This window comes from Rattus norvegicus, chromosome 9 (genome assembly GCF_036323735.1).
Source record: "Rattus norvegicus strain BN/NHsdMcwi chromosome 9, GRCr8, whole genome shotgun sequence".
Classification (NCBI taxonomy): domain Eukaryota; kingdom Metazoa; phylum Chordata; class Mammalia; order Rodentia; family Muridae; genus Rattus; species Rattus norvegicus.
In genome coordinates, this window is record NC_086027.1 from 117,603,899 (window position 1) to 117,630,676 (window position 26,778).

General features: G+C 41.6%; 1 protein-coding gene and 1 long non-coding RNA gene across 10 annotated transcripts in view; one reads left to right on the top strand and one right to left on the bottom strand.

Moving 5' to 3' along the window:
• Positions 1-26,778, top strand: part of Dlgap1 (DLG associated protein 1) — an 869,320-nt gene that overhangs the window by 299,755 nt on the left and 542,787 nt on the right. For 8 of the 9 annotated variants that reach the window (XM_039084190.2, XM_039084191.2, XM_039084189.2 and 5 more), the window contains one exon: positions 10,163-10,289. The gene's annotated coding sequence lies outside the window, so the exon portion shown is untranslated. Of the gene's footprint in view, positions 1-10,162; positions 10,290-26,778 lie in introns of those variants that run through there. The other variant, NM_022946.3, reaches the window with a different exon arrangement.
• LOC134480625 (uncharacterized) lies at positions 10,278-13,356 on the bottom strand. The gene is made up of 2 exons (XR_010055096.1): positions 13,061-13,356; positions 10,278-10,724 (listed from the first exon to the last, which is right to left on the bottom strand). It is a non-coding gene; the product is annotated as an uncharacterized LOC134480625 (long non-coding RNA).

The window sequence follows — 26,778 nt, forward strand, 5'->3', positions numbered from 1 at the left end:
GAGTTCTTCACGTCTTTCTTGAAGTCCTCCAGCATCATGATCAAATATGATTTTGAAACTAGATCTTGCTTTTCTGGTGTGTTTGGATATTCCGTGTTTGCTTTGGTGGGAGAATTGGGCTCCGATGGTGCCATGTAGTCTTGGTTTCTGTTGCTTGGGTTCCTGCGCTTGCCTCTCTCCATCAGATTATCTCTAGTGTTGCTTTGTTCTGCTATTTCTGACAGTGGCTAGACTGTCCTATAAGCCTGTGTGTCAGGAGTGCTGTAGACCTGTTTTCCTGTTTTCTTTCAGCCTGTTATGGGAACAGAGTGTTCTGCTTTCGGGCATGTAGTTTTTCCTCTCTACAGGTCTTCAGTTGTTCCTGTGGGCCTGTGTCTTGAGTTCACCAGGCAGATCACTTGCAGCAGAAAAGTTGGTCTTATCTGTCGTCCCGAGGCTCAAGTTTGCTCTCGGGGTGCTGCCCACAAGCTCTCTGCGGCGGCAGCAACCAGGAAGATCTGCGCCGCCGTTTCCGGGAGGTTCAGTGCACCAGGGTTCCAGATGGCGTTTGGTGTTTTCCTCTGGAATCAGTAATGTGTGCAGCGTGTAGTCTCTTCTGGTTTCCCAGCCGTGTCTGCCTCTCTCTAGAGTTTTTCATTTATAATTTTTCCCTTCAATATATTCTGGTCATGCCTTCCTGATCTTCTACTCCTTTGAGTTCTTCCCCATCCTCCCACTCATCCAACTCCACACTTTTTCTCCCTCTGTGTAGAAAATAAGCATGCAAAACAGAAAGAGAAAGATGGAAAGGAAGGAAGGAAGGAAGGAAGGAAGGGAGGGAGGGAAGGTGGGAGGGAGGGAGGGAGGGAGGGAGGAAGGAAAGAAACACACACAACCCACAAAAACACAAAATAGAGAATATAAGCAAAAGAGTAGTAAGACCCAAAACAAAAGAAAAGAGTCCAAACATGAGACAAAATTCTACAGAAATATCACTATACCGTTGAGCTTATCTTGTTTTGTCATCTACTGCTGGGGCATGGCGCCCACCCTGAAGTATGGTTTATATACCCAGTGAGATTCTGTTGGAGAAAAGTAAATCTTCCTTTGTGAGCGGGTGTTTATACGTGTATCACTCCTGCTATACCTGAAAGACCCTGTTTCCTCAGTGTGGTGTTTTCCCTTAGGCTCTCAGGATCATTTGTCATCCTGTTCTACATAGGCCCTGAGGCATAGCCCCTTTCTACTTAGGACAGAGTGTCCAAAATCTAACTATAAAAACTGTCCAGTTGTGGGTCTCTATGTTAGTCCCATCTACTGCAGAGGAAGCATCTCTGGTGACGGCTGAATGAGACTCTGGTCTATGGGTATAGCAGAATGTCATTAGGAGACATTTTATTGTGATGATTTTTTTTTTTAGGCAAATATTAGCTTTTGATTTTCCCGTAGGCCCATGGCCTCTCCAGTCTTATGGTACTAACTTTAGTATTTTATTTGTATGTCTTTGTTATTCCTTAGAAAAAAAATCTAACCAATTTTTAGGTTTGTTTTGATAGCTGCAGATACTTCTGCCATTTTCCTGTATGGCCTTGAGGCCTCTTTTCTCCTCAGATTTGGTGAATGAAACTGTTTTGTGTTCAAATTTACCCATTCTATCATCTCTACTCTTTGGAGTTCACCCCGTACTCTCTTATTAAAGAAATGTATTTTACTTTTAAGTCCCACAATTTGCATTTTAATTTTCTTTTACTTTTAATAATTTGTCGGGTGAGTCGTTTTCCCATTATTACAGAGAGAATTTGTAATTAGTGAAACGGTGTTAGAATAACACCTTAAAATCATGGCCCACATAATTTATCACTTGGTTCATCTCATTATGCTAATTTATGTCAACTACACAGGAGCTAGCATCTAAGAGAGGAAGAAGCGTTGGACTGGAGGCTAGCCTGCAGGGCATTTTCTTAATTAGTGATTGACAGGGAGAGTCTAGCCCATTGTGCCTGGTTTGATTGTCCTGGGAAAGCAAGCTGAGAAAGCCAGTATGCAATACCCCTCCATGGCATCTGCTCCTGTCTCCAGGTTCCTGCCCTGTTTGAGTTTCTGCTCTGACTTCCTTCAGTGATGTGCAGTGCTAATGAAGTGAAAGCTAGACTTTCCTCTCCAAGTTGCTTAGGTCATGGTGTTTTGTCACAGCAATAGTGAGCCTAACCCATACCCTTCCACGTTCGAGTTACGATTTTACTTTGTTTTGTGTTGTTCCTAATTATATCCTGGGCCTTTCGTTTGTTAAATCAAGGGCCTCTGATTGCATTTAACTCCCTTATTTTTGGCAACTTTTCTCCCCATTCGTGGTTAGCAAGCAGGGTTCTATCCTACTTTACTGGAAGTAGTTCTAGGAGGGGACGTTTAGTCTCCAGTGCCTTTTCTTTGCTCACCTCGGGCTGGTATTGAACCGGAACTTCCTGGCCAGGCTCGGAACACCTCTCCTGGGGGAGGAGCCTCTTAGATCTACAGGGACGGAGGTTCCTGAACTAAGCTACTAATTTTCAGAAGTTGGAATGTTACTGAAGAAAACTTAAAATGATATCTAGGAAGAAAATCATGATGTAAAGTGGCTACAAAAGTAACAGTAACAAAAATGGGAGGGACGAAGAGAACGCCATTACAGCCTTCTCTTGCAATCAACCATGAGACTGAACACGAGGACCTCAGTGGAGGAGTTAAGGGGAGGACCGAAGGAGCTGAAGGAGATTGCAACCCCATAGGAAGAACAACAATATCAACCAACTGGACCCCTCTGAGTTCCCAAGGGCTAAACCACCTACCAAAGAGTACACATGGAGTGACCCATGGCTCCAGCTGCATGTGTAGCAGAGGATGGCCTTGTCTGGCATCAATGGGAGGAGAAGCATATGAATAAGAATAAGAAAATAATGCATACTGTATGGTTAACATAAAAATAACAATATAATGTTAAAAACCTCCAGTCATTGCAAATAGTTGTATGAATTGACACTGTGATATATTGTAGTTAATAAACAGTACTTTAAGCTGAAAGACTTTCGTTTTTCATTATTAAGTGGCTTTAGGGTAGATGCTTTTATTCAGACTGATGATGGTAAATGTTACCAGCATTAGTGACCAGGCACTTGATTTGATAACTGAATTATGCTAATGATTCAGGGAAGAATGAGATTTTGTGTTGATTTAAAAGCCAATTTAGGTTTTATTATTATTTCTCTGACACTGGACATGTTGTTATAACAATCAGTTATATGACATTTTTAAAGACTAAATCAATTAGAGATGTTTTAATTGGAATCGGGGGTTTCAGATTATTTGCTTAATTATCGTTATAATTGACTTAGCACAAAAGCTCTGGAGAGTGGTTTTTAATTGTCATAGAATAAAAGAAAATGTTAAAATGTTGAGTTTGCCTAAAGTATCTTATCAGAAGAAAATATACATCTACATGACTTTATTTCATTCTTGAAAGTAGGAATATTTTTCTCTTCCCATTGGTCCTCTGTAATCCCTGGATCCCCAGGGTTCCTTCCACTATAATACCTGTGGTTTAATTATGTGTGCAAAACCATAGAAACATTGCTCCAGTCAGCAACCTGCAGAGACAGACCCAAGAGGAGAGAGGGGAGAGGGTATTCATCAGGGAACTGACTTACAGGTAACAAATGGGGATACTAGGAGCTGTAAGTCTGGCTCCCAACGCCAGAAACACCAGGGTCTGATGCTCAGCTGGAGACAGAAGCCCTACAAGCCCACATGGCTGCCACTGTGTATTCTGAAGTTCACAGGCCAAGGAGCCTGGAACTCTGATGTCCAAGGGTAAGGAAGAAATATGCCCACTCCAACAGAGCAAACAAACTGCCTTTTGCCTGCCAGGCCCTCTGCTGGCTGGACAGTAGCCACCTACATTGAATTCTCCACTCACCCTCCTGACTCACAATTTAGGCTCTCAAGAAAGCCCTTCATTCACTCAGACAGATGCCTAACCTATATACTGAACAACTCTGAGGCACCCTAGCTCTGGATCATCTAGAACCAGTAGGTGACCTGAAAGAAACTTGATTCGTAATACGTTATTGCTTTAAAACTGCTTTTTACCATTATGATGCCAGGTCATAAATCTGAATGAAGACAGGAAGTTTCCTATGCTATCCACTCCCCTGCCTCCAGCCAGAAACAGTGTCTAACATATAGTAAACACATAATATCCACTGAATGGGAGACTGTATTTCTTTAAACCTTGTGAAAAGAAGTAGCCCTGAAGGCTGCTGTGTTTTACAGATCCAGATTTCCTGCCAGGCTGCCATGCTGTATACTAACTGTGCATGTATATCTTTTCCTGCTCCCTACCTTCTTACCAACTCTCTATGAAATGAACAGATGAGACTGATGAACAGCAAACTCCAACCTATAAAGTGTTCAATTCATTGTTTCATCAGTGATGAGCAGTGGGAGTTCAGGAGTTAGCTGGCTGGGATCAGGGTTGCAGTTGGTGACCATGGGGCCAGCATTGCCAGCTGGCATATACAGACTTTGAAATAAGACTTCTCTCTCTCTCTCTCTCTCTCTCTCTCTCTCTCTCTCTCTCTCTCTCTCTCTCTCTCTGGCAACTGAAAAATTGGCTCTAATACTTGAACTAGTCACCAACTTGATTAAAAAACTAATAAGGCCTGTTCTGCATGTTGGCAGGAAAATCGAATTTTTTTAAGAAAAAAGGAAACTAAATCTAAAGCAGAATGAAAAATAGGAAATAATGATACAAAGAACTAGATAGTAAATCCTGGCTCTGAGATTTTACGCGAGTCTTTGGCCAGATAACTTAATCTCTTTGTGCCTCAATGTTGGCATCTGTAAAATGGGATGATGACAGTAACAGCCCCCTAACATCTGTCCTGAGACAAATGCTGGATGATGCAATCAAAGCCTCATCTCTCTGTCTTTCCGTCTCTCTGTGTTGCAAGCTGGCCAGTTTCTTCCCATCTGTGTCGAAATGTCTCCTATAAAATGTCAGTGACAATAACGCCTACCCCAAGGGTTTGGTGAACCGAACGTCACCACTGTAGTGTATTGGGAGCAATGTTTGAAATATAGCCATCCTTATTGTGTACGCCAGGCTCATCTGGAGAAGGCATGCTCAAAGACAGGTAGAGAGCCATCAGTGAACCAATAGACAGCAGTGGGACTTGTCTGCTTGGCCACATATGTTCTGATAGTCTAGTGATTTCTAGTTCCCTTTAGGAGTGTATGTGTAGTGCTTTAATGAGGAAGGAAATGAACCTACATGCCAAGTGATGGAGGGGCCATTGTCAATTAGCAAGAAACTCTGAGATAGGTTCGAATGTGCATTACTTCATTCTTTAAAGTATGTTTGCAGTTTGGACAGAGACACCCACATGGTCCCAAAAGTGGATTGAAGCAGAAGAGCCTTTGTAATAGCATTAAGCAATTGGTTCTCACTCCCCTTTGAAAACATCATGGCTGGCTGTGGCAGTGGTTCAGTCTGTAAAGTCTTAGCCTAGCAAGTTCAGGTCCTTAGCACTCAAGCAAATGCCTTACTCCCCGGAAATTCTATCCATGGCTTATTGAAACTTCTTACTAATTTACCAGCAGATTATCTTCCTTATGTTTAAAAAACTGAGAAGAAGTAAAACAGGTTTTTTTTTATTTTAATTACGCCTTGTACAAGTTTTTCACAGATTAAACTCAATTTTACATTGTAATCAACCAAAAATTAAATAAATGCGTAATAAAAAGATTTGTTGAGCTCCTGTATGTACCAAATGTGGTGCTTTATATGTGTTGTTTGCCTCTCTGTACAATCATCTTCGGTGAATGAAAATATAGATACAACCATTTTCCTGAGCTAATTGGATTAGCAACCTAACTCATACCTGTCCCCCACACTCCAGTGTGGCATGTCCCACAACCTCCAACCAAGCACGGACATCCAAGTTTACCACTTAATCATATTTATAAGTTCTTTTTGCTCACTTGCCTCCAGTAAAATGAGAGGTCCCCTGCTGTATTCCCACATTGTAGCAGTGCCTGAGACATGATAATACATCCTTGAGGAAGGGCGAATGTGAGTGGACGCATGAATGAGTGAAGGGCTGAGCATCCATGGTATCCCGAAGTTCAGCATCAACAGGTATTCAATAAACAAGAGCACTGAATTCCCAAGAGACCCAGTTACTCTGACAAGTCAGAAATCTCGCAAGAAACAGAGGTAAGATTGAAGAAGCTTCTCAGCGGGGCCCCTCTATCATATCATAACTATATTTTGCTAAAAGGTAGGCATTCCATAAAATTTAATGCATGTATAGTTTGCACTTCCCTTTCCGTAGTCTGGGGCAATATTTTTAAATAACTCCTTTTAAAAACTGGAAGTGGTTGGCTTATAAAGCAACCTCTATGAAATGAATGGTATTAGATATATTAGTTTAAAATCTGAGTTGGGGTTAAAGAAAAACTTCAACTAAGTCAGAGTAAAAGAGTAAATTATTTTTAAAGCAATTTAATGGGTTTTATTGTGGAAATTTCCCAAAGATATTTCAGTTCATGGAGACCACAGGGTAAAAGTTAAGAAGAGGAAGGGGGAGACAAATGAATTTCTGGGATTTCTTCTCAGTCTGCCTCTTTCACTCTTCTCCAGAGTTCACCAGTATTTGTAGTTGCTGCCCACACAGGAAATGTTGACAAAGACCCTGCCCAGCACTTGAGAAACTTGACCAAGCCTGCACTTTATCACTGTTCTTGTATGCTTGCTTGGGGGGTGGGGATTTTTGGTTAGTTGTTTGGTTGATTGGTTGGTTAGTTGGTTGGTTGTTTGGTTGGTGGGTTGGTGGGTTGGTTGGTTGGTTGGTTGGTTAGTTGGTTGGTGTTTGGTTGGTGGGTTGGTGGGTTGGTTGGTTGGTTGGTTGGTTGGTGGGTTGGTGGGTTGGTTGGTTGGTTGGTGGGTTGGTTGGTTGGTTGGCTGTTTGGTTGGTTGGTTGGTTGGTTATTTGTTTGTTTGGTTGGTTGGTTTTGGGTTTTTTTTTCCTATTTGGTCTTTTGAGGGATTTTTCCAGATAAAGCCCAGGATGGCCTGAAATGAGCTTATCATCCTGCCTCAGCCTCCTCAGTGGCATCATGCCACCAAGTGCACTGTGGTCAGTCTCCTTGTCCTCTTTGTGTGAATCACTCTTCCTGACCTAATCAACAAGGGCCCGAAGCAAGAACTGAATGTGCAAACAACTGACAGATGGTATCCTCATGATAGGAGAATTTCAAATACTAGGTAGACACCAGAGAAGAGGGCTTAGCAAATATCTCCAAAGTTGCCTACATCTAGTAAAGGAGATAGTTTCATAATGCCAGATGAGCCATTGAATCAAGCAAGTACACACACACACACAGACACACACACACACACACACACACACACATATATATATACACACACACACATATATATATGTATATATACATACACACACATGTATATATATGAATTTAAAAAAATTCATGGGCTGGAGAGATGGCTCAGTGGTTAAGAGCACTGACTGCTCTTCCAGAAGTCCTGAGGTCAATTCCCAGCAACCACATGGTGGCTCCCAACAATCTATCATGAGATCTGATGCCCTCTTCTGGTGTGTCTGTAGACAGCTACAGTGTACTTATATATAAGAAATAAATATTATAATAATAAATATTATTTAAAAATCCATGTAAATCTTCTAGCACTCAGTACCTATAGTTATTCCTTTGCTCTTCTTCTTATAGAATGTGTAGGCTAAATAATTGCTATTTGACCAGAGCCAAATATAAGGGGAGAAACACCACCTGTTGGGATAAGGGAAGGTGAGAAACAGAGAAACAGAGAAACAGTTCTGCATACTAAGATCAGTTCCCCCACCAAGCCGAAAATGCCTGGAGCAAGTTAGGCCTCTAGGCTCTGTGTAATGAAGCTGGTGAAGACCCAGGGGCTTGCCTAATGCCAGCATACCTGCTGGCCGAATCAACTGGAAGCATGTTCGAAGTACAGATTCCCCTGACTTATCCAGGAAGGTCCCGGTTGTGCGTAGCTAGGCGCGGTGGCATGAACCTGTAGTCCTAGCTACCCAGGGGACTGACACAGAGGATACAAGGCCAGCTGGTTAACAGAATAAGATGATTTCCCACGATATTTGATTAAAGGTGAAATTTCATGATCCTGTATTCTGCCTTTTTAATAAGATTTCCAGCTAATGATAACCAACTACATTTGGGACCCACTATACCCTACACAAGGTAACACTGAAGATCCCTTTTAATGTTTAAGACCAACGTTTACCTATTAACTATATAACTTTTATAATGATCTATTGTAATAAAAGCTTATCTTTGCTCATCTTCTGATATCTTCTTTGAGAAATTGCCTCATGTCTCCACTTTTTAAAAACAGCACTGTGTAGTTGAATATCTAGACTCTGTTTAGTTCAAAATAAAGTCTCAGTACGTAGTCAAACACTTTGGTTTAAAAATCAGCATTTATTTGGTCCTCACATATATGTGAAGACATTCTCCTCAGACTTTGATTTGCGAGAATATTGAGAATACTGAACTGGATAATAGTTCATAAATCAAGGCTTCGAGTCTCCAAATTGTAGCAGATAACAGAATCTCTTTTTGCCTTCGCTAGGCTAGAGGGATGAGATAGGTATGATTTATTAAGTTTCCAGGGTACCTTGTAAAGTGCCGCATAAATACAGGGTGGCTGAGTTCCTATTGCTCACGTACCCAACTATCAACAGTCTCTTAATTCCTGTCAGCCTTCCCAGCCCGGAAGAGTACTAACAAGATGGCGTCATCCATGATCTCTTTGGCCAGCCAGTGTTCATTTTGGAAATGGAAACCCCATGGTACTGGGTGACTGGGCTCCTGGGCAGAAGCCCTGAGATATAGTTTTGCCTTTGACGACTCTGTGAAAGTGACAAAACCACACCAACTCCGTGATCTCAGAGCCCTGCTCTGAAACATGAACTCCGTATTAAAATTCTTACAGTGATTAGGTTAAAACAACAATCGCATTAGTGATCTCAACTGACTATGTTTCTGCTTACTGCTTAAATGTACTTCTCCCTTTCTCTTCTGAAACTATTTGTGTATGCCACCAAGGCACACAGAGTTATTCGGCTTTTAAAAAAAACAAAAGCGAAGCAATGGGAGCAGATCTTGGTGCACCCCAGGACTTTTAGAACATCAGGCCATTTGTGTGGTGAGGCCGTCTGTCTGTGACCTGCCAGAAAGGAGAGTCCCTGCTCCCGACACAGCACGTGATGTGAACCCGGGCAATCCCCACCCCACAATGCGGCCCAGACATAATTTCTGTTTGTCACGTTCTAAGGAAGTATCATTGATCATCCTATGAATGGTGTGGCTTGGGCATCAGCAAGCCTCCCCCACCCCTTGTCGCATACTTGGGAAGAGTGTGCCATGTTGAGCTCTGTTGTGAGGTCAAAGAGACCACAAAGGGAATAATGCCAGTTTTTACTCCTTTGTAAACCATGGTTGGTTAGTTGGAGTATTGTATTAGTAGAACATGTAGTTCCCAGGAAATGACTCAAATCTTGCGCATATGCTCTGCCTTCCACATTCAAGTACTTGATATTTGTACTGTATCACCCTTTAAAGATTTGTGTTTATTATTTTCAATCATGTGTGTGGTGGGGGAATCTTTGCATAGGAATACAGGTGCCTGCAGAGGCCAGAGGTATCAGATGTCTGGAGCTAGCATAGAAGATGACTATGAGCCCTGAGATGTGGGGAGGTACTAGGAACTGAAGTCGAGTCCTCTATAAGAGCCGACTATGCTCTTAACCACTGAGCCGTTTCTCCCTGCCTCCCTTTATTACTTTTGAAAAGAATATAAGTGATAGTTACAGACAAGCATTCTGTAGCTTATCAAACCTAATTATAATAATGACATTTTTGGGCCTGGTTGGTTTGATTTTCTGAGATGCATAAAGATGCCAAGTGCAACATCATCACCAGAACCATCGCGTAGATTTCCGACACAACTCTTCGACTCACCCCATTGGACTTAATGGCTGCCAGTGTCACTTTTTACAAGATCAGCCCTTGGTGAGTTTCTGCTTCCAGTGAGTCATCGTGTCTAATGATTGCATTTGTTATCTTTCAGAGCCATTGAACATCACATACCAAGAGTGACATCTGGTTAACGCCATCAAGGACAGCAACAATCTGAAGTCGGGGTCTCCTGTGTTGGAAGCTCGGAAAAATAAAAACCCAGAGAGTGAGCGTCAAAGGTAAACTTCATTTCCTTTGTGTAACCCACTTCTGCAACATCCTGTAAAGATGCATTACATGAAACGTTTTCTTCTCTTTTTGTAGTATATTTCTGCCTTGTGATTCTAAAGCTATTAATAGGATGCTGAATTTGACGTCCATTTTTTTAACTCCTTGGGTCCTGTACAGATTTTAATCAAGGTGGAGTTCATGTGTGGCAATCATTGTTGATCTAGGATGTCAGATCAGGCAAATGCAGTTTTCAGGACTGTAGGCTAAAATACTGGGCATAAGGCTAAGCGTGGAATAGAAGAAAATGATGGCACAGCATCCGCTCTGTGTTTTCTTTGCACGCTGGACACATTTGCATTTATCAGCACAGTTGAGCACACTGATCTAAATCTGGAAATGCTGAAGCCCATGCTGCAGTCTCTGCTCTCTTCCTTCCATGTGCTCTGTTAGGAGAGAAAGACCGGAGAATGTGTAATTCAAATTCACTACATGTGTAATGTCAGATCAGAGGGAGATTAATATAGCTGGATACATCAGTAAGCTACTCTCCTGTTTGGGTTACGCATGCCACAAAGACAAGGACTTGAAAACGGCCCTCAACCAGGAAGATGACCCCTTGAGTCAAGAATGAGACAGCTGGGCCTTCTTACTGGCACATAATGTAATTTTCAACCAAGGCAGGAGGATAATACAATTGAGTCTAGACTGAACTACATAGTAAGAGACTGCCTCACAAAAATAAAATAATGAAAAAGACAGAAGTACTGAAACTGATGAATCATGGGTAAATTAATAAATCTTCCCTGGGAGTCATGGAAACTCGACTCTTAAGAGACATCCCATGGAAGTTTGGGTGCGGTCTGGAATTTGCACTTGAAAGACATGCAGTAAGAGGATCCCCCTCTGGGTCTGCCTTGGAGGGCATGAGCTCCCCAGTGTTTTTAGGCTATGTTAGCCACACCTGAGGCAGAACACCCAGTTATCTGGGGAGGCCAACATTGTAAAGCAAAGAGAATCTAATGGAGAACAGAAATGCCCATCTCTGCAGCTATGGCTGCAATTGCAAGTGATCCAGGGATCATTATCCAGCCAATCAGTGACTTTGTTACATCCCCCTTTGCTTGATTTTGGTACAGGTCATTTTTTCCCAGATGAAACATCTGAGAAGAACACGCTTTGTCATTTGAAGGTCCTATCCATGTGTCAGGGAGCCCAAAATGAACTGTTTCAAGATAAACTTTTATCAATAGAGCTGAGTTCCAAATGAAACATGCATCCTGGCATACAGGTTTTTTTTAATTAATATATATGTGTATTATTTATTCCTCCCCCTCCCTTCTTGGCCTCCCTGTCTCCTCCTTTGCTCATTCACTCTCTTTTGGTCAGTGACTTTATTGAATGTTAGCTCTGAGGTGTTTGGGGGAGTTAGTTGCAATGGTTTTCCTGCAGCTGAAATGTGTTCGGAACTATGCTGGAGTGTTGCTGTAAAGCATGGTACTGGTAACAGTTTAACAGTCTGTGGCTGTTCATTCTTGCTGACTCCTCACCCTCTAAAACTGGTTAGTATTGAAGGTGGTAGGGAAGCCTGCGCCTAAGTATTCAGATAGACAGATGACAGATGGATGGATGGATAGATAGATAGATAGATAGATAGATAGATAGATAGATGATAGATAAGAGAGATAATAGATAATGCACAATATAATATATATATGTTTATACATAATTGGTTTCAAAGTGTGCTGAGCATTCTAGGAAGAGTTATAACTAAAGTAATAACATTTAAAAATATAGCAGTTACTTACTGGGTATTGTTCACATTGAGAGTACCTCTCCCTCCCTCCCTCCCTCTCTGTCTCTGTCTCCCTCTTCTCCCCCCTCTCTCTCTGGCTGTCTCTCAGATAATCTGAGGGATTGGTTCTCTCTTATTCCACCATACCCCACTTACTGGCTAGGCCATCTCTCCTCCCCCACTCCTTTCTTCTTTTCTTTAACATTAGAGTGTCAAACAGTAAAATAAAGTAAGATAAAGTCAGCAGTCTTGCTGTAATACATAAAATCACACTCAAAGTGACCAGCAAGGAGCAAGTATTAAATAAATAATTTACAAGCAGACATTATCAAGCATCTCAACTACTGCATAGTGATACATAGTGTTCAAACGAAAGCAATGAACATGGAAAGCAAGGGGCAGTGGCTAGGGAAGGTGACAGACAGCAGCACCAGCAAAGCTGTAGCAATGACATGGCAGAAATACCAAAAGGAGTAGACAGAACCAGGTCCTGAGTTGACATCACTGACCGTGGAAGGAGGGAGCACTGCTCAGAACAAATTGTACCCTAAGCACAGGATGACAATGGTGTGAATGCCCTCTGAGGCATGGCAAGTCCTCCCCTTGACTTGCAGTCTCACCTCTCACTAGTTTCTGTTCTCCATTTCCTTTGACTCCTGAGTCTTCCAGTGTGAAAATTCTGACTGTATCTTGTTTTAGTTCAGATCAAACATTCACAGATTTGCCACTTCACTGTTACCCAAACTGCTAGTTCAGAAGTTTTTAAAACTTGCCACTCACTTTGCTGTCCTATTTTTACCCTTTGACTTAGCTCGCCACTGGTCTGACACACTACCTGGAAAGTAATATCTGTGGTCTGTCAAGCTTTGGGTTGCTTTGCTTTGGTAGGTCTGTGGTTGTCGGACACAGATCAACAAGATGAGTTCACAAATGAGCATTTTTAACAAGCTTTGAGTGAATGCTAACCTGTTTGTCTGGAGAGCTTACCTGGAGGACAGTGCTTTAAACAGGGTGACCTCAGACAGCACTACAATGATCCAGGGTCCAGGGTGTCACTGTAATGCTCATGTTACAGTATGAAGAGAGAGACAATAGTCTTCCTTGCCAGCCCACACTGTGGAGGGTTTGTATTAGCTTCAGCAGGTTCTTAATCTTGGGATGGAATGAGATCTGGTCACATACAGGGTTCCAGGCCAGCAGCCTGTGCTACATGGTCAGACATTGACCCAAAAGGGGAAAAGGGATAAATAATATGAGATCTTCAATTCTAAATGATTCATTTCTTTATTTTTATATACATGAGCATATGTCTGTGTCTATATATGTCCACTATGTGAGTGCAATGCTCATGGAGGCCAGAAGAAGGTGTCAGACCTGCTGGAACCAAACCAAGTTCCTCTGCAAAAGCAGTAAGTGCTCTTAACATATGAACTTTTGCTCCAACCCTAAAATAATGTCTTACTATCATAAGATATTGTGGCAACAACATGGCAGATATACCAATAGGAGTAGACAGAACCAGGCCCTGAGTTTACAAGATGTCAGTGACGGTGGAGGGAGGGGGCATTGCTCAGAACACTTGCCCTACCATATTCTAGACTTTGGAAATATATCAACATTAGATGGATGGATAGATGGATGGATGGATGGATGGATGGATGGTTGGATGGTTGATTAGAAGATGGATGGATAGATGGGGGTGGATGGATGGATGGTTGGATGGTTGATTAGAAGATGGATGGATAGATGGGGGTGGATGGATGGATGGTTGGATGGTTGATTAGAAGATGGATGGATAGATGGGGGTGGATGGATGGATGGTTGGATGGTTGATTAGAAGATGGATGGATAGATGGGGGTAGATGGATGGATGGATGGATGGATGGATGGATGGATGGTTGGATAGTTGATTAGAAGATGGATGGATAGATGGGGGTGGATGGATGGATGGTTGGATGGTTGATTAGAAGATGGATGGATGGATGGGTGGATAGTTGGTTGATTAAAAGATGGATAGATGGATGGATGGATGGATGGATGGTTGGATAGTTGATTAGAAGATGGATGGATAGATGGGGGGTGGATGGATGGATGGTTGGATGGTTGATTAGAAGATGGATGGATGGGTAGATAGTTGGTTGATTAAAAGATGGATAGATGGATGGATGGATGGTTGATTTGAAGATGGATAGATGGATGGATGGATGGTTGACTTGAAGATGGATGGATGGATGGGTGGATGGATGGATGGTTGGATGGTTGATTAGAAGATGGATGGATGGGTGGATGGTTGACTAAAAGATGGATAGATGGATGGATGGATGGATGGATGGATGGTTGATTTGAATATGGATAGATGGATGGATGGTTGATTTGAAGATGGTTAGAGAGATGGATGGTTGGATGGTTGATTTGAAGATGGATGGATAAATGGATGGGCAGATGGACGGATGGATGGATAGTTGAATGGATGTATAGGTTCTGCAATAAGTGACTTCTTACAGAGAAATCTCTAGGATATCGTATAAACAAAGATCTCCTTTGCATGAAATTTTCTTTATAAATATTACTCAACACAGAGGGCATCTTAGAGGACCAACTCGGTCTGTTCAAAGCTCGAGATTCCGGGCATTCCTATCCTTTTATTCTTTAATAAGCACAGCTTTTCACAAAAGATGTTTTGCTATCTGACTGACTACAATGAGAGAAATGCCATTTTTATCAGGACAAATTGTACATTCTACTTTATGAAAGAGCCACTAGGTGTGTGGGATCAGGAAATCACATGAATTCAATTCTTTTACAAATGTGTCTTCCTTGAGCTTATATTTTGCAGCTACGGTGTGGTCTGAATGTTTATTTACACAGAGGACAAAAGCTCTTTCCATTATCTTGCATTGAAATGTGCTCATGGTCAACATTGCCAGCCTTTCCTCTGTGTTTTCCAGACCATGATTCACTTGGAAAATTTATCCCATTTTGCTAAAAATAACTGCCCCTACTGTCTGTTTTCTGCTCTTTCAATTATCAAGAAATTGGGTTTTCTGCCAGTATGAATTTTACTCTATATGTTTTAAAACCAAAGCCCCATGTTTTTGCCGCTATGTACTCTGTTGCAAACTAAACTTGAAAATACACACATGAAAATACTGACAATTATATGCTATCATAACTAACCATGGAGTATGATGAACATGAATCCTTAAAAATTTATCTTTTAAGATGAATTTCAGAGTTCCTTTTAGTAGTAGAGAACTAAAACTTCACTTGTTGTATAGCATGCTTCACATTAAAGCCTAAGTGTTAAGTAAATCATAGAAACACTAGGTTCCACGTTTTTATTCCATGGATGTATTTGCTTGACTGAGTTCCAGACTTGTTACCTAGGTTAGAGAAAGAAGATCTTAGGATGGTGTTATGGGTATGCTTCAGGGGGTACCATACTTGTCACACAACATGAGGACGAGAGTTCGAATTCTCACCACCGATGTAAGGCTAGACACAGAAGCCCATGTCTGTAATCCCAGCACTCTTGTATTGAGATGAGAGGTAAAGCCAGGAGAATCTTGGGAGGCTCCTTATGCCTGTATAAATGTGTGTACACACACAGAGAGTGGGGGAAGACAGAAGGACATACAAGCACATACTTAAGTCTCTCTCTCTCTTTCTTTGTCTCTGTCTCTCTCTGTCTCTCTGTCTGTCTCTCTCTCTGTCTCTGTCTGTCTCTGTCTCTCTGTCTGTGTCTCTCTGTCTCTCTGTCTCTCTGTCTCTCTGTCTCTCTGTCTCTCTCTCTCTTTCTCTCTCTCTCTCTCTCTCTCTCCCTCTCCCTCTCTCTCTCTCTCTGTCTCTCTCCGTGATTTTAAGAGAGAAGATGGGAGGGCTAGAGAGATATCTCCATGATTGAGAGCACTGGCATCACTTCCAACACACTTGCTGATTGGTTCTCAACACCCATATGTCAGCTCATAACCTCTCACAGTTCCAGGGGATCCAATGCCCTCATCTGGCCACCGTGAACATTGAGCACATACATGGTATGTAGATGTGCAAGCCAGCAAAATACATTAAGAAAAATAAGTATTTTTTTAGAAAAGAAAAAGTGAGAAAGAGGAAGAGGAAAAAGGTGCTTAGGTCAAAACCCCTGAGATTTATTCCAATGCCTGTTTTCAATCTCAGGGTACAGAGCTTATGCAGTGTGACCTAAAATCAGTGTCCAAAGTATGAAAGCATCAATCTGTTAACTGCATACAGTTAGAAACAGAGTTTGGAAGGTGGAGTAGGGGAATGCTAGGGCGGGGAGACAGGACTGGGTGGGTGGGAGAGGGAGCACCCTCATCGAAGCAGGGAAGAGGGGGATAGGATGGTAGGTTGTGGAGAGGAAGCCTGGAAGAGGGATAACATTTGAAATGTAAATAAATAAAATAGCCAATTAAAAAAAGATATAGAAAGATCTGAATCCAACACTCAAGAGTTTCACTAATCACATGGCTGCCCTTAAAAAATATTCCAAACCATATGTACTTAAGTATCTCTACCAGCAAAATGAGTTTTGTATTTTATTGTTACCGTTATAATTATGATTATGATTATCAAGTGTGAGGTTGTTTGGAAACCAGGAATAATGTGCAAAGTCAATCCAGAACTTGGCCAAAGCCAAACATGCACAGCTCTCTAATAACCTGCTCAGATCTCAAGACTGACTACACCCAAACTAAGGTGTCAGAAACGAGTCAACATTTTGTTCTCGTCCATGAGGCTAAGGAGAATTTTGCTGGAGACTTCAAAAGGTGAATACACTTCAGAAAAAAATGTATCTATAATGTAATCACTTGAGTCTTGAAAGGCTAATGGAAGAATTCAATGCACATTTTCATCTGAACAGGATGCCTCTAAATATCCCCATGACTAGTGAGTATAGACAGAAAACCAGGCTCTGTACCTCAAGAGTCATTTCTTCAGTGGGACACGAGGGCACACATCCAGTGTCCCAAGGCTTAGGAGGCCAAGACAGAAGGAATCCAAGGCCATCCAGGGCCACATAGCAAGTTCCAGACAGGGCTTCCTAAAGAGACCCCTCGTTCTCCTCCATCCACTCCCCGAAGGAAAATGAATGATTCCTTCACCTTTGAGTATAAAGTCTGCAAATGCCATCCTGTGTCCTCTCCTATGATCTATATACACCTCTGGAAGAAATTAACCTAGAGATTCTACAAAAGACGGATCAACCTAAACAAATATCCATGTGTTTGGAATTTAGACCTGATTACCGCATATGCGAAGTTGTTCCTTTTCTGTTTCTCAAAATAAAAAGTACATTTCCATAACCAATTTGCCAGATGTGGCTTCGTCTCCAGAGGCAAAAGAAATCAGAATTCAGTCTCTAGAAGATTCATTTTGCTACAAGGCTTGTGTTCACACTGAACATTGTCTCTCTGACATTGGTTAACCCCAATTCTTCATCATTAGAACTTCTGAGTGGCCTGCTCAGTAGACCGTCAGTGAAGCTCTGATGTAATATTTCAACCTCCACACAGGATTTCATCCTTTCAGATTTTTTTTTCAATTTCAGCATCGTATACATTTGCTCTAAGTGAATGTTTGGAGGTGATTCTTACTGTTTCGTCATCTGTCCCTTTTATGTCAGAAATAATTTAGAAGCTGAAAACCGCTGCGCTCTCTGAAGAGCTTGATTAATTCAGACAATTGTAAGAAACAGAAGTCCAGTTGTGGGGGGCCGTGTGTTGTGTTTGTCCAGGTCTCAGATGATAACCCTGCTGATGAGCAGCATGTCTGGGGGTGTACGGGATGAAGATAGATTATAGACAGGCAGTAGCTGATAAAAATATAGATGATTCACAGATAAATAGAGGACAGGTAAGTAGAATAAGAGAGATAGATCATAAAAATGCTTCACTCCTTCTTTAAAAGGGGAACAAGAATACCCTTGGCAGGGAATAGAGAGGCAAAGATTAAAACAGAGACAGAAGGAACACCCATTCAGAGCCTGCCCCACATGTGGCCCATACATATACAGCCATCCAATTAGACAAGATGGATGAAGCAAAGAAGTGCAGGCCGACAGGAGCCAGATGTAGATCTCTCCTGAGAGACACAGCCAGAATACAGCAAACACAGAGGCGAATGCCAGCAGCAAACCACTGAACTGAGAATAGGACCCCCGTTGAAGGAATCAGAGAAAGGACTGGAAGAGCTTGAAGGGGCTCGAGACCCCATATGAACAACAATGCCAAGCAACCAGAGCTTCCAGGGACTAAGCCACTACCTAAATACTATACATGGACTGACCCTGGACTCTGACCCCATAGGTAGCAATGAATAAGAGCACCAGTGGAAGGGGAAGCCCTGGGTCCTGCTAAGACTGAACACCTAGTGAACGTAATTGTTGGGGGGAGGGCGGAAATGGGGGGGAGGATGGGGAGGTGAACACCCATATAGAAGGGGAGGGGGAGGGGTTAGGGGGATGTTGGCCCAGAAACCGGGAAAGGGAATAACATTCGAAATGTAAATAAGAAATACTCAAGTTAATAAAAAAAATAGCAAATATAGTGTGTCGTATAAATTATGATGTTATTTATTTAAACCGTCCAGTATTTCCCACGAGAGCATCTCTTTCATTACACCATTTGCTCATGATCTATAAAGGCCTTATGCTATATGACTGGATAATTTGTTTTTAAACAAACCATTATGAACTTTATTGCAGCTCGCTGCTTTTGGGTCTTTGCTTACCTGTGAGAATATGCAGGAACCACAGTCATTGATACAGCTTGCCAAAAATAACGAGAAGAAAGAAATCAGGATTGCTGGCTGCGTTTATTTCATCTTTGTGTATTCTCAACATATGCTAGGGATTTTTCACCCAACAGACCATATTCACACAAAGCTAAATTTGGGGAAACGGTGATACTATGCTAAATAACTAACTTTAGAACTGGCATTTCTTACTCTTCTAGTGCAATATGGGAACTGAACATCAAATATCATTCAAGACTGACAAAACTCTAGGATCCACAGAGTCCATCTCTCTGGCATTCCAAATATTGGGGACTTTTTTATTGAGACAGTTCTTTTTTTTTGTTTTGTTTTGTTTTGTTTTTAGCTCTGCCTGTTCTGGAACTCACTGTGTACATAAGGTTTGTCTCCAACCGATGGTCAATATGGGAGAACCAAGCCTAGACAAGGGGTCCCGAATTTCATAAGAAAGCTGACTGAGCAGGGACAAGGGAAGCCAGTAAACAGCATTCCTCCATGGTCTCTGCTTGAGTTCCTGGCCCCAGGGTCCTGCCTTGAGTTCCTCCTAGGCTTCCCTTGATTGTGAACTGTGAGCTGTAGGCTGATATAAACCTTCCTCTCCTGAATTTGGCCATGGTGCTCACCACAGCAGTAGAAAGTAAACTGGGATGCAGGGTCGGAGTCGAGAATGTTTGGAACGCGTCATGCTTCGGTGATGTCCTGGCTACGCTGTGGAATGTCTGTTCTGTGTAAGGTTTGGGGTTGCGCCTGCGCATTGGTAGTGACGTTAGTTATGCTGCTGAGGCAGAACCGCAGAAGATCCCTTATCTAAGCTGGGGTGCTTTGCTGTCCGTGAAGGTGTCACACGTATAAGCACAAGATGTGGCTCAGGGCACGGGGTTCTTCACATAGAAGTAATCCTAATCAGACCCCTTGGCTCTTAATAAGAAACCCAAGTGCTTTGATGTGCAATATATACTGAGGTTAAACGGGCATTCATTTAAATATCCCAGGGAGTGTCAAACGCCTGTAAATGTTACACGTAAGGAAGTATTTCATGAGGGATTTGAAAAAGGCTTCAGGCATTGGGAACCATTCTTACTTAAGAAACAGCAGTAAAATAAATGTGCATTGGTATGAAAAAGCTTCAAACATGTATCCCTTTTGAACTTTAAAGTTACTGCTTCTTTTTGAATATATTATCTTTTTTTTTTCACTCAAACCTGTTTCTAGGTGTGGGGATTTTTTATTAAACTATGACTACATCCTTTTCCTCCTTTTTATTTTCCTCCCTTCTACCTTTTCCATGCACCCTCCACCAGTCCCTCTCAAATAAATGGCCTCTTTAATTGTTATTGTTACCCAGTCGGAGGCTTATCCCTGTGGATGAATAATTCTTCCTCTCTCAGCAGGCCTTGCTTGTCTGTAATTCTTTGTCCAGAGGAGGGGAGCAGGCCGTGAGATTCTCCCTTCCACAATAGCATGTCTATTGATGTGGTGCTTGCTCCAGCCTTCTTTAGGAAGCCATATTGATGAGGTATCATGGTTGTAGCTTCTCAGACATTTCTAGAGGACAAACTTCCCATCTGATGTCCTGGTCTTCTGGCTCTTAGAATCTTGTCACCCCCATGTTTACAATGCTCCCTGACTTGGATGTGAGGGTTCAGCCCCCTACACACCACAGTCAGTTCTTTGCTTCTGAGCACTCACTGTTTTCTGTAATGGTCTCCATCTGCTGCAAAGAGAAGAGTCTTTGATTAGGAGTAAGAGATAAATGTATCTATGTGCATAAGGATAAGCATGTGGAATGTCCTTCAGGGATTATGCTGCTCTAGTGAAGTGTTGGCAGTAGTCTTTCCACCAAGATATTCACATGACCTCATGTGCTATGCTGGGGGTTAGGTTTCCAGTTTCAGACATGATTTTCATCTGATGATAGGTCTTAAGTCCACTTGCATAGTTGTTGTTTACTGCCAAGACACACACACATATATATGTGTGTGTGTGTGTGTGTGTGTGTGTGTGTGTGTGTGTCTGTGTGTATCACTACTATATCTTTTGGGGTATCCTTTTGGGGCATCTTACCATGATGGTCATTACTGTGGTTCATAGACATCATACCTGGTTCAACTATTGGTTGCGACTTTCTTGCTTGCATAGACCCTATCTGGATGAGAAAAGTTAGTTCTCTGACAGGAGACTTTTACCCCCAATCCAGCTCAAGTCTTCCAGGTCCTGAGTATGAAGTAAGGACATAGTGTCACATGGTGTCTTGATTAGTCAGGACTTACCTTCAACTTCTGGAAGGAAAACAAGGACCGTATCAATAGCCCTGACCAAAAACCAAAAGGTAATTTCTCATGACTAGAACTGAAGTTTATGTTAGCTGGTATATGCCTCTTGGGAGGGAGCATTATCAGCTCAAATGGCATAACTCGTTTTTAAACTATATGTATTATATATCATATGCAATAAACAATTATATATAATATATTTAATTTTTATATTAAATATATTTATATATAATTAAATAGTATTGCATTACATATATTATATATTGCATGTTATATTTTACATATTACATGTTATATACTGTATATTGCATATTATATGTCATATATCATTGTATATTGTATATTACATACTATATATACTCTATTGTATATTATATACATATTTTCTATTATATTGTATATTTTATATTGCATATTACATTTTATATATTATATAATAAGTAATATATCATATATGTGTATGTATGTGTGTAGAGTTATATGTATCATATGTAATCTTAGATAAATAAGGAATAATAAGATATCTTACAATCTTTTCAAGCATTATTAGTGTTGTTTTCCTCCCCTCCCCCTCTTCTTCTACACTTACATCCTTACCCTTTCAGCATAATCTTTTTAGTTCCACCCATCTACATCTAAATGTCGTTACTTCGTTTTCCTTCACAGCTGTGTAGATGACCACATTGTCACTATCCACTTGGCAGTTGAAGGTCATTAGGTTTTTTCCATTCCTCATTATCTGTGAACTTTTTTTCTATATAATTATATGAAAGAAGGTACTTTAGGCAGGAGTGCTGAAGTGCTGAGGCCTAGGAGGATATGAAGAAGGCGATGCCCAGCCCAGCCTTCCACCCTACAGGACAGATCACTAACAGGAGTAGAGGGTTGGGTCATGAGCTGGGAAGGGCCATGACCCATGGCCCATGAAGGAGATGGTGCTAAGATGCATAGGGAGGGGAAGTTTTATGGAATTCAGGCTAAGAATGAGGTTTCAGGATCAGAATGGAGAAATTTATCTTGTTTTATTACTGTGGAATGAACCTAGAGCCTCAAATGTAATGAGTAAGTCTGGTGTCTTTGAGCTAACCCCCAGTCCCCAGACTAGGAGATTTAACTAATATGAATAATAATTTTACCATGGATTTAAGCTTGGAAACTTCTGCCCTTCAAATGTGGTGTCTGTCTTCCAAGATAGTGTGATCACGAAACTCAGTCATCCCGGGTCACTAATCTAACTTTCTGAAGGAGCGCTGTGGCAGTGTCAGAATCTTAAGACCCACCATTGACTTGCCCCAGACTTCAGTCCCAGCTTCCTCTCAGACCCTTCATTAGGTCTTGTTTGTGTTTTCTGGTTCATTCTGACCCCTCCCTTCCTAAACCTCTGGACCAGCTCCCTTCCTTATACCTGAGCCACTTCATTAATACCCTTACCCAAATCTGTGCCCAAAGAGAGCTTCTGGCCACAGTTTCATTCTGGAAACCGTTTTTGTATTAACCTCTCCCAGATACCATTGAAGACATATTGCTTTAATTTTAACTAATACACAGAATCACAAAAGTTAAACATTCTGGGGTCAATGTGCGATATATGTATACACTGGGTGATGTCTAAATCAGGGTGAATGCCTTTATAATTTCAGCCATCTATCATATCTGTGGTAAAAAACTCTTTTTAAAACCCTACAGCCTTTTGAAATGCACAGCATATAATCATTATCTGTCATCATCGCGCTGTGCCGGGATGCCCTAGAGCTTTTTTTTTGTAATTTAGTGCCTGATGATCAACCTTTTCCCACGACTCATCTGTTCGCAACTATGGAAACCAACGTTTATTCTCAGCTTCTCTGAAATCGGCATCACTACATTTCGTGATGGGAGAGGTCACTCGGGTCTTCTCTTGTGCCCTCCCCTCCCCCACTTAATATGATGACGCCTAGTTCTATTCAGTTATCACCAACAACATTGTTTAACATTTTTGGTGAATGAGTAATATCCCATTGAGTGCAAAGACCACATTTTCTTTATCTGTTCATCGATTGATGGATACTTGCGTTGTTTTCAATTTTTGGATGTTAGGGATAGAGCCATAATGAGCATGAGCAGATATCTACTCAATATAATTATTTCCTTTAACAGATGCGCCTACAAGTGGAGCAGTAGCATTTCCTTAATTCCTCTGTGCCAGACACAATGCTAAGCATTGTACTTCCCATGGTTTTTAATGACAATTTCAGACAGTAAGTGCTATAATTATTCCTGTTTATACAAATGCAAAAAGTAAGAAGTGGTCTTGGGTTTTATAGAATGTGACCCAAGTAGGAAGGCTCAGCTCCAAACCCAAGTTGGTAACCCTGTGTCCTAAGACTATGAGACAATGACAGCCAGACCCCAAGACATCAGCCCGGATGGATTATAATGGAATTAGAATTATTCCTACTGGGCAGGAATTGACCCAAGAATTTTTTTTTTTACATTTTATTTTTTTTATTAACGTGAGTATTTCTTATATACATTTCGAGTGTTATTCCCTGACCCAAGAATTTAAAGACACAACAGGGCTAGATTCTGTTGCACTAAGTAGTTCTGATGGGCAGACTGTGAGTGTTTCTTGGCATTTGGATCTGCAGAGATCCTGGTGCCTCCTGGGTAGAGCCTTATCTGCATTGTGCTCATGAACATGCCACTGCCCTCGCTCTCCTGGAAGGATCTGCCCTCTCCACAGGACATGGCGTTACTATCTCTAGTTCAACACTGTCAGTCAGTTCCATTGCATGAAGACACCCTTACCCAGGCTTATGACCTTTATTCCAGGACCTCTATCTAACACTTAGGGTGTCGTCACTGGTTCTGTAGCTAAGCGTCATGAAATGACTCTTCATCTGGCTCCCAGGGCCTGTCGAAGTATCCCCCCAACCCCTATCTGTCAAAGATAAGGGAAGTAAAGCTCATAGCTGTTGCTGTGTAATTTAAAAAGGGCACGACAGGTTCCTGCCTTGTCACTGCTCCACGGTAGGCCCCTCAGACCTGGGTGGTCACTCCCTGGCATTAGTTCTGGCACCATAGGGACATATAGAACTAGCATTAATTTATCTCAGTGGTGGCTAGCTTCAGTGTGGCACCACACCACGTTAGCCTAGCTATCTTCTAGTCCTAGGGGTCTCTACATTCCCATTGCTAGTCTCCCTGGCCAGCCCTAGCCAGCTGGGAACTCTGGTCCCGGCTACCAGAGAATAACAAGACTCAACAAACTAACCCAACAACCAGATTTATATGTTAAATACCCAGTGTATAATACATCCACTCGATTAACTTACAACAAATTGATAAGGATACAAACCGCCCATCTAGATAAGATATAATTTGCTCATCTAGACATACAAAATCCTGTACACATCCATCTCTTAAGAATATTAATAACAACTTGTAAATGTGTGAGAAAAATCTTAAAGTCTACCTGCCATGTTCTTTCAGCTGCCCCCTCTCCTAGCTCCAGTCTTCTCCTCCACTCTAAAACTTTCCTCCAGCCCATCCTTCCTTCTTGTCCAATGACAGCCTCATTCTATCCCATACCTGACTTCACCTGCATAATGACATCAACCTACACATAGCTGTGATGGGAGTTTCCTGCCTACAGGTCATCTGGAGCACCTTCAGTTTACCAAGGCCTAGAATCAACAAACATGCAAGATACACACAGTAAGTGCCCAATACTACGTGTAATGCACACATTGAGTAGGACATCTGTTTAAACCTCTTATCAAAACAATTTAAAACTCTCAGGAATTAACGCTTTTCAAACCTGCATCACCCTCTTCAATCCCTGCCAACCAGTATTCCCAGAGCAGATAAAGCTACTTGTCCAAATATCTTCATTTTACATTGTTTTCCTGTAACATTTTGAAGGTAAGATGCATTCTGGTAGAATGCAAGTGGATTTTGCCTTATCCAGGCAGCAATAGGATACCATGCTGTGGCCGAGGACCATTTCTTCCCTAGAAACTCGTGATACTTCTACTTAGAGAAATAAAGGAAGTGGTGTTAAGAGGCAGTGTGCTTTATAAGTAGCATCTCATTTTATTATTATAATACTTAAAACCAAGTGCTTTTTGTATTCTTGTTTTACCAACCATCGAAGAGGAGACAGAAAGTTCCCATTATTTCTCCCTGCATGTATACAGTTAGTAAATAGGAGACTGAAATTTGAACTCAGGCACCATAGCTTAGAACTTCTTTTTTAGACACTCAATTAATGAGTGAGCAGCACAAACCCTGCTGTATATCAGGCATGCTTTTTGGACCTAATAGGGAGTCAATGAGTGTGTACTTAATGATTGTGCTGGGTGAGTGGTCAATCAAGGTATTCATTGGCTGACGAATGAAAGTGCACTCATGTCTTAATGGCAGTTGAGTCATTTTGATTTAAAAAAAATGAGTTCCCCAAGGCAACTACTTTTAGTTTTCCAATTTGACATGCTGTACCAATTCATCCTCAATTAAAAGAAAGCAATTGCCAAGTGCCTGGGAAATAGTCAATTATTGTCTGTGTTGCCCAGCTTCAAGAATCAGAGTTCTCGAATCTGCAAAAACAGTAAAGAAGAAGACATAAAATTCTATTTCAGCTGCCTTTGAAGTGCTGGCTGGGTATTATTGACTGTATTGTAATTTAAATTTTGGAGTCTTAGAATTTCAGATCTGGAAGAGAATTTTGGATTATTTGTGCCAACTTGCTACCTCATGCCAGAAACATTCATATACACAACATTTTAGAAATAAAATCTTTGACAAATATTCCTCTAACATTTGCATAGCATCAATAGAGTTAGTGATGGCTTTTTTTCACAGTGCTATATAGCAAATGAGCCTATGGCCAGTATAGCATTAGGATAGCTAGCCAATGGAGTCCTGAAGCAGTCAATATACTCTTTCTTCTCATGCCTGTGTTTCAGGGATCTGTTTTGCCTCATTATCAGCACAGTTCATGTACATATTATTTCCTCTAAAGCAGAGGTCAGCAAATATTATTTCCCATCTGGCCTAGCTCCTGTTGCCAAACTCAAGTTTTCTCGAGGCACAGAACACTTGCTCTCTTGTGTCCTGTTTGTTTTAGGGTTTTGTTTCTTGTGTTGTGTTATTGTATCTGTGGTGCCTAGGGTTGAAGCCTGAGCAGTGTGGACGATGAGTTCCAACACCAAGTGTGTTATAGTGTCTGGGGCCATTTGATTTGTCTGAAAGGGCCAAATGAGGCAGCCACAACAGAGATGGATGGCATTGTCAAGAAAGGCTAAGCCATTGTTATCTGACAGATTGAGAAACATCTATCAATCTGTGCTCCAAAATACCGCAGCTCCTCATGTGTCTTGCCCTTTTTCTCATTTGTTTCTGAATGCACTCACTGTGCGTCCTAGCCGAGGTTGCTGTTGCTGTGAAGAAACGTCGTGAGTAAAGGTTTATATGTCCTGTGCTCCATCGTCACTGTTCATCACTGAAGGGAGTCAGCCCAGGAACTCAAGCAGAGCAGGAAGCTGGAGGCAGGAGCTGATGCAGAGGCCTTGGAGGGATGCTGCTTATTGACTTGATCCCCATGGCTTGGCAGTCTGCTTTCTTACAGCACCTAGGACCACCAGCCTGAGGTGATCCCACCGTCAATCAGCTGAGGCT